This window comes from Canis lupus, chromosome 20, assembly GCF_003254725.2.
Source record: "Canis lupus dingo isolate Sandy chromosome 20, ASM325472v2, whole genome shotgun sequence".
NCBI lineage: Eukaryota > Metazoa > Chordata > Mammalia > Carnivora > Canidae > Canis > Canis lupus.
Window position 1 is genome coordinate 56,039,291 of NC_064262.1, and position 13,328 is coordinate 56,052,618.

Sequence of the window (13,328 nt, forward strand, 5' to 3'; positions counted from 1 at the left end):
ACAGGCAGAGGGAGAAGCAGGCTCCATGCACCGGGAGCCCGACGTGGGACTCAATTCCGGGTCTCCAGGATCGCACCCCGGGCCAAAGGCAGGCGCCAAACCGCTGCGCCACCCAGGGATCCCGATTTTTTAAAATTTGGTTCGTTTTCAAGATCCTTATCATTGACCCAGCCCCCAACCCTTCTCCAGTTGTCTGAGCCAATGGTTTTCAAACCCAGGCATCTGAATTGCCTGGAGTTCAGGTGAGGAGGAGGTGGGGGGGAGGGTGTTCCCCGAAACCCAGATTATAGGTCCCACCCACTCATGGAGTGTTTGATAGAGGAAGTCTGAGGCTGCCCAAGAATCTGCATTTCTAACCAGCTCCCAGGTGATGCTGAGGCTGCTGCTATTGGTCCAAGGACCAGGCTTCGAGGACCATCCCTCTAATCTTTCTTCAAAATGGATTTAAAATGAGGGGTGCCCGGCTGGCTCAGTCAGTGGATGAGGGACGTGTGAGTTTGAGCCCCATGCGGGGTGTAGAGATGACTTAAAGAAACAAAATCTTAACAAAACACCAGATTCAAGATGATTCAGGAGATCTATCCATGGTGTGTATCCAAAGAGTTCTTCCTGGAGGCTTTATGTTACGTTGTTTTATTTTTTATTTTTTTTAAATTTTATTTATTTATGATAGTCAGAGAGAGAGAGAAAGAGAGAGAGAGAGAGAGAGAGAGAGAGAGAGGCAGAAACATAGGCAGAGGGAGAAGCAGGCTCCATGCACCGGGAGCCCGACGTGGGATTCTATCCCAGGTCTCCAGGATCGCGCCCTGGGCCAAAGGCAGGCGCCAAACCACTGTGCCACCCAGGGATCCCTGTTACGTTGTTTTAAATGATAAAATGCACACAACATAAAATTTCCCACTCTCGCCATTTTTAAGTGTACAACTAAGTAGCATCAAGCACACTCATCGTTCTCCAGAACCTTCTATCTCCCCACATGGAGACCCCGTCCCCAGGAAGCACTGACCCTGGCCCCCGGTCCCACCCCTGGCTCTCACCACCTCCTCTCTGTCTCTGTGGACGGGCCTTCTCTGGGGACCTCCTGGGAGTGGGGTCCTATAGGAAGTGTCCTTCTGGGTCTGGGTCCCCTCCCTGAGCCCGGTGTCCTCGGGGCCCATCCATGTGGGGGCAGGTGTCAGGGTCCCTTCCTTCCTAAGACTGGAGAACATTCCAGTGTGTGGATGGGCCACATTTTGTTTATCCTTCATGCTTTGATTCCCTTGTCTTTGGACTCCGATCTGGGTTGGCTCTCTTCTGACAGAGGGCACAGCTAAGCTGGGGGTTCCTTTTGCCACATCCTGAGTCCTATTATCCATCCCTTTCCTTTCTTGATTTGCCTCCTTGTTTTGATGGAAAACATTTCAGAAACATCTTTCTAACCTCTGGGTTTGACTGTGACCTGCTCCATCTTCCCAATCCCCATCATCCCATTGCCAAGCACCCCAGAATCCAGTCTCCCACTTCCTTGCCAGGACCCCAGACTGTGCTGAAGGGCCACGTCTCCAGAGTCAGACAGGCCTGGGTGAAAATATCCTAGGCTGTCCCTCACCGGCTGGGCACTCAGACTCCCCCACTCACCCCCCAACAGAAATCATTAGTCACGAACGAAACTAATAATACCAACATTTATTACTCCCTGAATCATGGCCTCAGAATTAGTAACCTAGACATGTCATCAATAAATTCACCATTAAGGGGATCCCTGGGTGGCTCAGCAGTTTGGTGACTGCCTTTGGCCCGGGGCGTGATCCTGGAGTCCAGGCATCGAGTCCCACGTGGGGCTCCCAGCATGGAGCCTGCTTCTCCCTCTGCCTGTGTCTCTGCCTCTCTCTTTCTCTCTCTCTGTGTCTATCATAAACAAATCTTTAAAAAAATTCACCATTAAACTTTAATGACACGAACACAGTGAGTCCTAATACAGTATGTAAACACACTGATTCACAGCATCCTTATTTATGATTTCCAGCAGGTGGCTTCAGCTCTCTGAGCTCCTGTTTCCTTCCTTCCTTCCTTCCTTCCTTCCTTCCTTCCTTCCTTCCTTCCTTCCTTCCTTCCTTCCTTCGTTCCTTCCTTCCTTTCTTTTTTTCCTGTTTTCTTTGTGTGTGTAAAATGGGAATGATAAGAGTCCCAATCTGGTTGATCAATACTTTCAAATATTTATTTTCTTCTAGGTGTTATGCTCCATATTAGGTACCGGGAACGTATTAGTAGTTTAAAAAAAAAAAAAAAAAAGGCAAACAAGAAATAGGTCCCTAACTTACAACGGGATTGTACTCAGAGGCTTTAGCATCTAGCCTGATATTTAATTGCATCGTTATTTGTAACTTCGCATTACATCATACATAGTGTTATATATTATATACGTCTGCGACGCTTTAACATTATCTCTGTTGTCAAAATTATGTACTTTTGTCTGGCGGTATTAATTTGCCTGCACCTTCCTACCGCGTCATTTATATGCCGTGCACGTTAACACAGATCCTGTTTATTTTTACTTATTGCGTCATTTGTTGCGTCATCATAGCTGCTCCTGACGACAAAGCGCAGAAGTTGTCATCCGCGATGCGATGCTGACAGCGCTTCGCTCCTCGTAGTCAGCGCTTGGGTCTGTGACCCGCGCGGGTTATCCCGGCTCTAACCTTAGGGACGCGCGCGGCGCCGCCCTTCCACCCCCCGGGCGCTTGGGGGCGCTCGAGGCGCGGGGACGCACGCAGGCCCGCCCCGAGCCCCTGCCGGCGGCGCGCGTGCTGTGCGCAGGCGCACGCAGGCCCCACCCCCGGCCCGCCCCGGCCCCGCCCCCGGCCCCCTCCCTCCGCCCTCCAGCCGGCGGCGGTTGTTGTTCGGCGGCGGCGGCCGCAGCTCGGGTGCAGCCTCGGCCGCCCGCCCGCCGGCCGGTCCGCGCGCGGCCATGGAGCTGGAGGTGCCGGACGAGGCGGAGAGCGCCGAGGCGGAGGCCGTGACCTCGGAGGCGTCCTGGACCACGGAGAGCGGCGCGGCGGCAGGTAGCGGGGCCGGACCTCCTCCCTCCGCGCTCCCCGATGGGCCCGCCCGCCTCCCCCCGCCGCGGCCCAGTGGACCCGCCCGAGCGCCGGAGGGGCGCCGGGACCGCCGCGGGGAGGCCGGAACGTTCCACTCGGGGGCGCTCCCGGGGGGGGATGGGGCGCCCCTCGCCGGGGCTCGCGGGGCCGCCGCCCTGCCCGGGGGCTCCCGGGGCGCGTGCGGGGCCGGTTCGGGAGCAGCCCCCGTCCGAGGCGTGCAGGGAACCGGGGTCCGCACCTCGGGGCGGGCGGGGGTGCACGCGGAGGGTGGGCGCGCTGCCTCCCGCCGAGGGCGCCCGGGGTCGCATCCCACCCAGTCTGGTTGGCGGGGGCCGCGCCTGCCCGGTGAGCGGGGCCGGGGCGCTGACAGCCCCGCTCCCTGGGCCGCCCGCAGCACAACCGTGGGCACATCCTCTGCTGAGCGGTGCGCCGAAGGCCAGGAGCTGCCACGGGGGAGGCGGGGGGGTCTTTGAGGCCATCTGGGTCAGCCTCCTGGCTGCCTCATTCCTCCTCATTTGGGAGTCCCCCAAACCCCAGTTTCTAGTGCACTGGCCACTCATTGCCGTTCTGGGCCTCGGTTTCCCTGCTTGCAACAGGAGGGGGCTGAGGACATGACATCTGGACGGCTCTGCAGGCAGGTGGAGCAGAAACAGGCGGCCCCCCTCACCCCACAGCCTTCTCCCTGGACGCTGGAGGGGGCTGCCTCCTCCAGAACAGCAGGTGTGCAGAGCGAGGTGGCCCGGCCCAGCCCCGGAGGCTCCCGGCCAGCCGTGTCCGGGGCACTCGCAGAACCCAGCTGCTGCCCGGAGGGATGGCCCCTTGTCCCCCAAGGTTCCTTCTGGGTCACATTCTCAAGCTTCCAAACAGAAGTTTCCGGATCTGCAGGATCCTCCGCTCTCCTCGGGCAGCCCTCGCCAGCAGAGGCCCTGCAGACACCCACATGGGCATCCGTCCTCCTTCTCCCCCAGGCCTCCTGAAGCTTCCTTGGCAGGCAGGGCGGGATGTGCTGTGTGGCTGGGGCGGGGGGAGGGGGGCTGGGCGAAATGTCTGGGGAGAGAGCGCCAGGGCCAGCGAGCGAGCTTCCCCCAGGCTCTGGAAGGCTCCCGCCGCTTCTGTCCCTACTGCCATCTGGAAGTGCTTGGTAGATGACCCGCTTCCCTTCCACCATCCGGTTGCCGGTTGCCTCGCCCTTGTTCTTGGCTGGGCCCGGTGCCCTGGCCTGGCTGGCCCTAGACGTGGTTCGGGCACCCAGCCGTGCTCCTTTATCAGACCCCTGGCCCGCACGATCAGCCCTCCGACCTGGGCTGCTCAGAGACAGATCAGCCCACAACCCAGTGATCACAAGGAAGCCACAGAGCTAACATTTATTTTATCAGGGGCTCAGTGAGCCACACGGGGGGCAGATAGAGCCCCAGGCCCCAGCGGTGGCGGGGTGGCAGGTTTAAGCAAGGGGACGTGGGAGATAAGGGACCGGCCCTGACTGCCCGTCACCAAGATCCGCAGAAATCTGACTCCCCCAGCAAATCATTTACTTCACTAACTTTAAAATGCAGAGCTACCGCTCCCTTTCCAAACTCATTTCTCCTGGTGTAAGTCCTCATTTGGGTAATAACTGTCCACACTTTTCCTGCTGCTCCTAGAAATGTAGAAATCCATAAACACGTCTGCTTATTTTTTGCCAAAATGGTTCCATGCCGCACCAGGGGTTCTCCGCCTCGGCACTATTGACATTTTTGGCTGGAAAATTCTTTGTTTTGGAAGTACCGTCCTGGGCACCATAGGGTGTTGGGCAGCATCCCGGCCCCGCCCTTTCAGTGCCAGAAACATCTCCCCTGAGTCGTGATGACCATAAATGCCCCCAGATACCTCCGGTGTCCCCTGGAGACACCGTCAGCCCGGGTGAGAACCATCGTACTGTATCTTCTATTCCATAACTTGGCTTGCTTTTTATCTGCATTTATCTTGCAATTTATCTGAATTTTTCTCCCATGTTGATATCAGTTTCTTTCTTCAGAGAGAGAGAGAGAATATGGTGCCGTGGTTAAGAGGGTGCAAACCCTGGTCGAGTGCTGTGTGACCTTGAAGGGCAAATGCCTTGACTTCTCGCTGGGCCTCAGTAGTCCCGTCTGTTAAGTGGGGTGATGTGTGTCCTGCCTGGGGCTGGCCATGAGCCTTACTGAGTTAGCATGCGTCAGCCTGTTGACAGTGCTTCATGAACATTCGACACAGGCTGTTCTAGGCACCAGCCATTACTGGTTCAACCAGCCTCCTACCGAGGACCATTTTAATGGACCTACCGGAGTCCACCTTTTACTGTTTTGAGAGATGCTGTGGTAAACATCTCTGATCGTGGCCCTTGACTGTGGCCCTTTACCTTCTAGCAGTTGAAGCCCCTGCTTGGGACTGGCTGGGTGGTGGCGAGCAGATTGAATGTCGGTATCTGATGCCCACTGACTTTCTCGAAAGGTCTGGCAGGGGCCAGATTCCCGCCATAGTGGTGCCAGCTCCGAATGTTACCCGCTCCTTGATTTTGGCCAGTGTGGTGGAGGTGAAATGGTATCGTGGTGTTTAGAATCCGGTTACTTTAAATGCCCTGCTCCTTGCTCCCGAGCCTGGCCCAGGAAGGGCCGGAGGGGGGTCGGATATGTTCACGGGGCCGACTGTTAGGACCTGTGGGTTTTTGGCCTGAGCTGCGATCTGGTTTTCGGAGCCATTTCCCTCCTGTCCTTCGTGCTTGCATGATGTCACAGAACAGTTGGCTTCGTTCTCGGCACCCCCCCAGCCCCCTCCCACATCTAATCTGGTGGCAGATTATGCTGGTTTTGTCTTCACAATGGACCCAGAGTCTGCCTCCTTCTTCCCCCATCTCTGCCCCACCTGGTCTAGCCCTGTCAAGCATCGCTGGCCTGGTCCCCCGTCCCTGCTGTGCTCCCTACAGCTCATTCCAGAAGGCTCCCATTAAAAACTGACTTAGGGGGCGCCTGGGTGGCTCAGTGGTTGACCATCTGTCTCGGGCTCAGGCTGCGACCCCGGGGTCCTGGGATCGAGTCCTGCATCAGGCTCCCCGCAAGGAGCCTGCTTCTCCCTCTGCCTGTGTCTTTGCCTCTCTGTGTGTGTCTCTCATAAATAAATAAAATCTTTAAAAAAGAAAAAAAACAGACTTAGGTTCCACCCTCCTCTGCCCACCGCCCTCCAGGGCACCCACCTACCTGGGATAAAAACCCAAGTCCTCCCCAAGGCCCATGAGGGCCTTCGCCACCTACCTGCCTCCCCTCCTCCCTCTCTCCCCCTCCCCCTCTCACCCACTCTGGTCCAGCCACGTGGGCCCCTTTGCTGTTCCTCCATCACACTAGGTGTGGTCCTGCCTCAGGGCCTTTGCACATATGCCCTCTGTCTAGAATGTTTGTCATTTCTGTGTTGTTTGCTTCCTTAGCTCTTTCAAGTTTTTGCTCAAATAGCTCCTTGTCAGTGAGGCCTCCCCCAGCATTGGAAGGAGGCCTGAAGGAGAGAAAAGAAGATGGCACAGCCCCGGCAAAGGCCTGTGTGCTTGAAAACCAGCAGGAGCCCACGGGGCTGGGGTGGGGCATTGTCACCGGAGGCCTCCTCTGTAGTTGTGGGCGCATGGTCCCTCACCCCCTGCTGCCAGTCATCTGTGTGCTTCGGAGGCAGAAATCTCCCAGATGGAATTGTGCCCTGGGTGCTTCTTGGCAACGTGACGCTTTTGCCTCTGCCAGTTTCGTCCCCTCCATGGAGAGGCCTTGGCAGCTAGACTGCTTGGTCCACATCCCGCGTGCGTCCTCCACCAGCCAGGGGCCCCCACGTCAGGGTGTCCACCTGGGAAATGGGTGCGACGGCTGCACGTTTCTCATGGGGCTGGGTCAGGCCGGTGGCCCCTACGGCCTTAGTGCCCTGGGCCCTTAGCTGGCCCCGGGTGGGTGCTGGGCTCCTCCCTCCTCCGGTCAAGGGCCGCGTGCTGGACCTGCTGCCTGCAGAGCCTGGCGCGGGGTGGGGTCTGCCATCAGGCTCGGGGTTCCTGGGGACACCCAGTTGCTTCTTCGTCTTTGAACAAGGCCCCTTAAACATCAGGCACCCACAGAGGGCCAGCTGGGCCGGTGCAGTGACCCGGAGGCTCCCTTGCGCTCTCGACACACAGGCAGGCAGGGTCGGGGCTCAGCCGCTGGGCCATGGGGTCAAGCCCCTCCAGCACCAGTTTTCATCAGTAGTTTTATTCACACACAGCTGCACCCACCCACTCACGTGTGGCCTGAGAAGACTTTTTGCTCGTAGACTTCATGGCCTGCAACGTCAGGCATACTCACGGTCTTGTGCTTTACGGAAAGTGGAAAGTGTTTGTTGTCCCCTGGGTGAGAGCAGGCTGGTCAGTAGTGAGCGTGCAGAGGAAAAAGAAACCAGTGTCGGGGCGACTGCCAGTGCGGGGCCAGCTGCAGTGGGGTGGTTGGGGAGGGGTGGCCTAAGTGAGAAGTGCAGCCACGGGTCCAGTGTTCTGGGCAGAGGGGTTAGCCCGTGCAAAGGCCCTGAGGTAGGCATGAGCTTGAGTCATTTGATCCATGGAAACAAAATTGGTGTTGTGGGTGGCTCTGAAACGGGCAGGGCCAGTCATGTGGGGTTGTGGGGTGGGGGTGGGGGGCCTGGCCCAGCTTCCCAGGGCAGGTACCAGGTGAGCTGTGCTGAGCGGTGCTGGGGGCCTGGATGGAGGCTGAGGGAGCCGAAGAACCCACAAGGGATTGGCCCCTGCCTTGGAGCTGGTGGGGGGCCTTGGGGAGAGCCTGGGGAGGAGCAAGTTGTTGCAGGCTGGTGCTGATGTGGGAGGGGCACGCAGGGTCTTGGCCTGGGTCCGGCCCCCCTTGCCCCCCGGACGCTGTGCCTCTGAGCCAGTGCAGTTGCTGCTCCCCATGTCAACTCCTTTCAAGATGAGGGCAGTGGGGTCCTGGGGATTCGGGAGGCAGGAACGGGGGGGCTGGGGGGGGAGGCCTGCAGCCCCTGGGTGGCGCTCACCAAATGACAGATTCGTGATGTCAGCATTCAGAGCTGGGGAGGCCCGGGCTCCAGGGGGGTCTCGGGCTCCCGGGCCTTCCTGTCTGCACCGCCTGCTGCTGTAGCTGAGCCACGTGTCGCCACTCGTGACAAGGCAGGTTGAGACCCCACTGAGGATTGCCTGCCGCTGCCAGCTGGACAGGGGGGCCTGGAGCTGTGGGCTGCCCCGTGTGGGGATTATGGGCCCGGGGGATTAGCCACGGGGCCCTGCACCTGCTTTACCAGCCGGCCACCCTGACAGGCTTGGGGTCCAGCCCGAGGGGCCCCGCGAGCTTGAGTCCGTGTGAAGGCGTCTTGGGGACTTAGCCTGGCTTTTGGTTGGAAGAAGCAACCCCCAAAACGGTGACAGTTTTGTCACAGTTGCTTTTTGTCTCTTGTTTACACCGTACACACGTTTCTTGGCCTTTATTCCCCTGGAAGCTTTAAGGAAGTGGGGTGAGCCTCGGGTATTTGTGTATGAAGGACGCCCCGAGGTGCGCTTGGGCCAGTCCCCTCCTCATTGCTCACCCCTGTTCCCACATTTAATAACTCACGTCTCACAACTCTCTGTATCTTCTGGGAACTGGGCGGTTGTAACTTTCCCATATTCATTCGGGGTCTTTTTCTTATTGATTGGTGGAAGCTCTTTATATATCGTGAACAGTGTTCATTTTTGTTCTTTTTAATTTATGCACAGGTATGAGTGGTCTTTTCTCATCTCTTATGATGATAAATAATGTCAGGCAGATATCTTTGTATTTACGTGGCCAAACTTATCAACGTCTACTCTTACGGTTTCTCGGTTTGGTGTCATGGACAGAAGAGTTCCCTGTTCTGAGGTTATAATTTTTCTAGAGCCTCTGTAGTTTCACTTAAAAAAAAAACAACACATTTAAAATCTTGCTATATTTGGAACTCATCCCTACACAAGGTGTAAGAGAGTCTACTGTTCCGTGTTTTTCCAGGTGGTTCGGGGTTGTCCCAACTCTACTTTCTGGATAAGCTGCTTTTCCTCCCTGATTTGAGATGCCACCTTTATCACATACCAGATTCGTGCACGTGGCTGCTCTATTTCTGGACTTTCTATTCTGTCCCACTCATCCGCCTGGTTCTTGCAGCAGGCGAGTCTGTAACGACGAGTAATAACATGTTTCCTTTAAAAAAGCAACAATCAGACCTGTGGTCAGGGGAGAGGGAAGATTCCTGTCTCGCCCTCTGCTTCCAGGAGAGATAACCGTCATCCCAGGTGGTTTTCTGTGTCCGTACATTTTCTTTTTTAACTTCCTGTTTTGAAAATTCTCAAGCCTGCAGAAAAAGTTGCAGGAATACTGCAGCAAACACCCATAGGCCTTTAGCTGAGATTCGCCAGCTGCTCACACTTCACCACGTTACGTTATCTTTTTACCAAATGGGTATTATCACGCACGCGCACGCGTGCGTGTGTGAGGGAGACAGAGAGATGCTGCGGGCCACTTGAGAGTCGGCTGCGGACTTGATGCCCCTTTGGTCCTGACACACCCAGGTGGCCGGTTCTCCTCATTCGCGTCGGTTCTGTCCTGTAAGGTCGGCGCGAACACCGAGTCCGTGGATACGGAAGCAGGGCTCCCGCGGGCGCACAGGGTGAGGTCCCTGCGAGCCTCTGCTCACAGTTTCATCGTGGAAGCTTGTGTCACGTGTGTTTCTGTTCAGAGCCTCTCTGTAAGGTATGTGTGGTCGATTCGCTAAGGCTGAGGGCCTGGCCCGCGGCGCTGGAGCTCATGCGTGGGGGAGGCTTGTCCACACGGGTGTTTTCCCTTTCTTTTTTTTTTTTTTTTAAGATTTTTATTTATTCATTCATGAAAGACAGAGAGAGAGAGAGAGAGAGAGAGAGAGGCAGAGACACAGGCAGAGGGAGAAGGGAGCCCGACGTGGGATTCGATCCTGGGTCTCCCGGATCAGGCCCTGGGCTGAAGGCGGCGCTGAACCGCTGAGCCACCCGGGCTGCCCACGAGTGTTTTCCTTCTGAGGGCCTGTCACACACGGTCTTCTGCCCCCGCGGGCCCCAGAGCACTGCGGCTCTACACTTGGGGGCCACTTTATTTCTTTCAGAGGGAGAGCACAAGCAGGGGGAGCTGCCGGGGCTGGGGGGACTGGGGGGAAGCAGGGAGCCCGACACCACACGGGGCTCCACCTCTGGACCCTTCGATCATGACCTCAGCCGAAGGCAGACGCTTGGGGGCCGTTTTAACCTGTGAAAATCACCAACAAAAAGCACAAAAATTCAAGACACGTCACTCATTAGGCCGTGGAAAGTGTCTGTGGTCCATGAGGTGAACCATGAAGGCAGAGTGACCTCAGCTGGACACGGGTGGGAGGTGACAGATTTCTCACTACCCTGCGTGTCTGCAGGTGACGGTGAAAGGCTCGCGGGTGTTGATTTGGCCAGTGGGTGGATCGGCTGGTACAGGCCCGCGAATAACGAGCTGCTGCGGATCCTAAAATCAGAGACGTTCTCGTCCCTAAGTGTGGGGTCAAGTCGCCCCCGAGGTCACCACTGATCCGATGCACGGTCAGGATTCCCAGGATATCAGTTAGTCCAAAACTGTCCCTCAGGGCTGCGACTGTCTCCTCGCCAGGATGGGGTCCAGGATCACACTCTGTGGACCCGACCCCCAGGCCTTCCACCCGCCGCTCGCTCAGCGCTGGTCCCCTAGCCTGCTTCTTCAGGAAGCCGCCAGATTCTCTCAAGCTTCAGGCCCTGGACTCTGTGGGGAGGCCCGCGCTGGCCTGGACCTGTGTGTGGCCGTGTTGGTGGCAAGACTGGTGAAAGTTCTGGAATCCTCTTTCTTGAATGCTGGGGGGTTCTGGAAAAGTGACCACTGGCCTGAGGCCTGCGGAGTTCTGGACCCATGGCCACCCTCCCCCATCCTTTGCAAGGCTTCCTGTTTATTGCTCTGGAAACGCATTCACTTTGTGCAGTGAGATTCAGGTGGGGGAGCAGAAGGGGATGGACAGATCTGGGGGGGGTGTGGGGGGAGAGGCTCGGCTGCTGGTCGGGGCTCTGCCCCCCCAGGCTGCTCCCTGCCCCCATTCTCGGCTCCTCCAGTTGCTCCCTCCCCTCCAGCCACACCAAACCCATCCTGTTCTTTGCTCAAAAGCATCCCATCCTGTTCCCCCAGGACCTTTGCACGTGCTCTCTCCCCCTTAGGATGCCTTCACCCTCCCCGCCGTCACTAGGCGTCATGTGCTCGGGCTTCATCCACGGGTACCATGTGTGGACACCTCGCTCTTCTTCGTTCCATACTGGGGATGGAGCGGGTCCTGTGTATCCATTCATCTGTTGATGCAACTGGGTCGTTTCTGCTGTTTTGCCAATAACGGGTGGTGTGCTGTGCATCTGCGTGGGCAGGTTGTCGTGTGGGCGGACACCCGGCTGCGGAGTTGCTGGGTCGCGTGGAAAGTCTGGGTTTAACCTTGTGAACAACCTCCAGACTCCCCCACCGCAGCTGCCCCCCTTCCCATCCCACCCGCCATGCATGAGGCCTCGGATCCCCCGTCCTGGACGGTACTTGCTCCCGGGTGTCAGCTCAGCTCTGGCTGTTCTGGGGGGTGAGGTGCCCCCCCCGGGGGCCTGCATCCCGCTGACGACGTGGAGTCCTCTTCATGGGTTCGTCTTCCGTGGGGACGTGTCTGTTCAGAGCCTTTGCTCGTTCTTCCCTTGGGTGGTTTTTCTTTCTATTGTTGAATCCTAAGCGTCCTTTGTGTGTCGTAGAGACCGGTCCCTTCCCAGGCCTGTGATCCACAAATATTTTCTCCTGTTGTGTAGGCAAACATTTTGTAACAAATATTTTATTTATTTATTTACTTTTCAAGTGTGCTTCATGCTCAAGAGCCGGCCACCAAGAGTCAAGAGTCGTACACTTCACCGAGCCCGCCGGGCGCCGCCCCCGAAGCGCAAATGTTTCTCATTTTGAGGAAGTCCAGTCTATTTTGCCTCGGTTGCTTGTGCTTCGTTGTCACGTGCAAGAAGCCACGGCCGGACCCGACGTGGTAAAGGCTCGGCCGTGTTTTCCTCTGTTCGTTACATCGGTTTCGAGTCCCGCTGTGCTGGGGGTCTGTCCTGTGTGTGGTGTGGGATGGGGCCCCGCTCCGTCCTCCACGCAGGGAGGTCCTGTCGTCCCGGCGTGGGGATTGCACCCCCCCCCCCCACCGAGGGGTCGTGGTGCCCGGTGGATCTCAGCGGGCTGCAAGTGTGCACATGGACGCCTGGATCCTCACTGATGCATTCTGGACCATTCCACGATGTCCCTGCCTCTGTGGGGACCACCTGGCCTGGATTACTGTGGCTTTGTCATCAGTTAGGAAATGAGGAAATGGGAGAGGCGCCTGGGCGGCTCAGTTGGTGACGCGTCTGACTCAGTTTCAGCTCCGGTCGTGATCTTGGGGTCCCGGCATTGAGCCCCACATCGGGCTCCACGCTCAGTGGGGAGGCGGCTTGAGATCCTCCTCCCTCTGCCCCTCCTCCCACTCGCTCTGTTTCTCTCCAAAACAAATAAATCTGTAAAAAAGAAAAAAAATGGGGAACTGGGAATCTTCCACTGTGTTCTGCAGTTTACACTTTAACACATTAGGTTTGGCTTTGTCCTTGTGGGTGCAGCTCAGGGCCCCCCGGGGTCTTCTGAAGCCCATGTGATATCCCATTGTGCACAGGCCGGGCACTCCTGCTTGCTCATCAGCCCTAAGCGCTTACTGTATGCTGGGCCTGGAGGGAAGCCCAGAAGGAAGGAACACAGGAAGAGGCCCGCACCAGCCTTTGCCCCTGTGACCGGATTCCCACCCTGTCCCGCGCTCCTGAGCAGCACGGGCGGCAGGGATGGTCACTTGACCGCTAGACACTCTCAGACACAGTCATGCCCCAGGGCCTTTGCACTGGCTCTTCCTTCTGCCAGGGAGGCTCTGCTGGCTATAGTGTGGCTAGTGCTTCGGCGTCTCCTTTCCTCTGTGTGCTTGCGGCTCACGCTGGAGCCCGATTGCCCAGAATCACACTCATCTGTTCCCACTTTTTCCTGGGGCACCTCAGGCCAGTGGCCTGGCTGGCCTCTTGGAGCCTTGGCTTCCACGTCATTAAGTGTAGGTAGCAGCAGACCCACCGCCTAGGGCTGCTGGAGGATGTGGTGAATTCACACGCAAGGGTGTCCCACGCTGCCGGCCCCACGTTCAGGCTCAGCAAACGTCAGC

The 13,328-nt window shown here is 57.4% G+C and overlaps 1 long non-coding RNA gene across 1 annotated transcript; it reads left to right on the plus strand.

Moving 5' to 3' along the window:
• Positions 1-2,839: 2,839 nt before the first annotated feature.
• On the plus strand, positions 2,840-12,674 carry LOC125753086 (uncharacterized). The gene is made up of 2 exons (XR_007404079.1): positions 2,840-3,041; positions 11,964-12,674. It is a non-coding gene; the product is annotated as an uncharacterized LOC125753086 (long non-coding RNA).
• Positions 12,675-13,328: the final 654 nt, after the last annotated feature.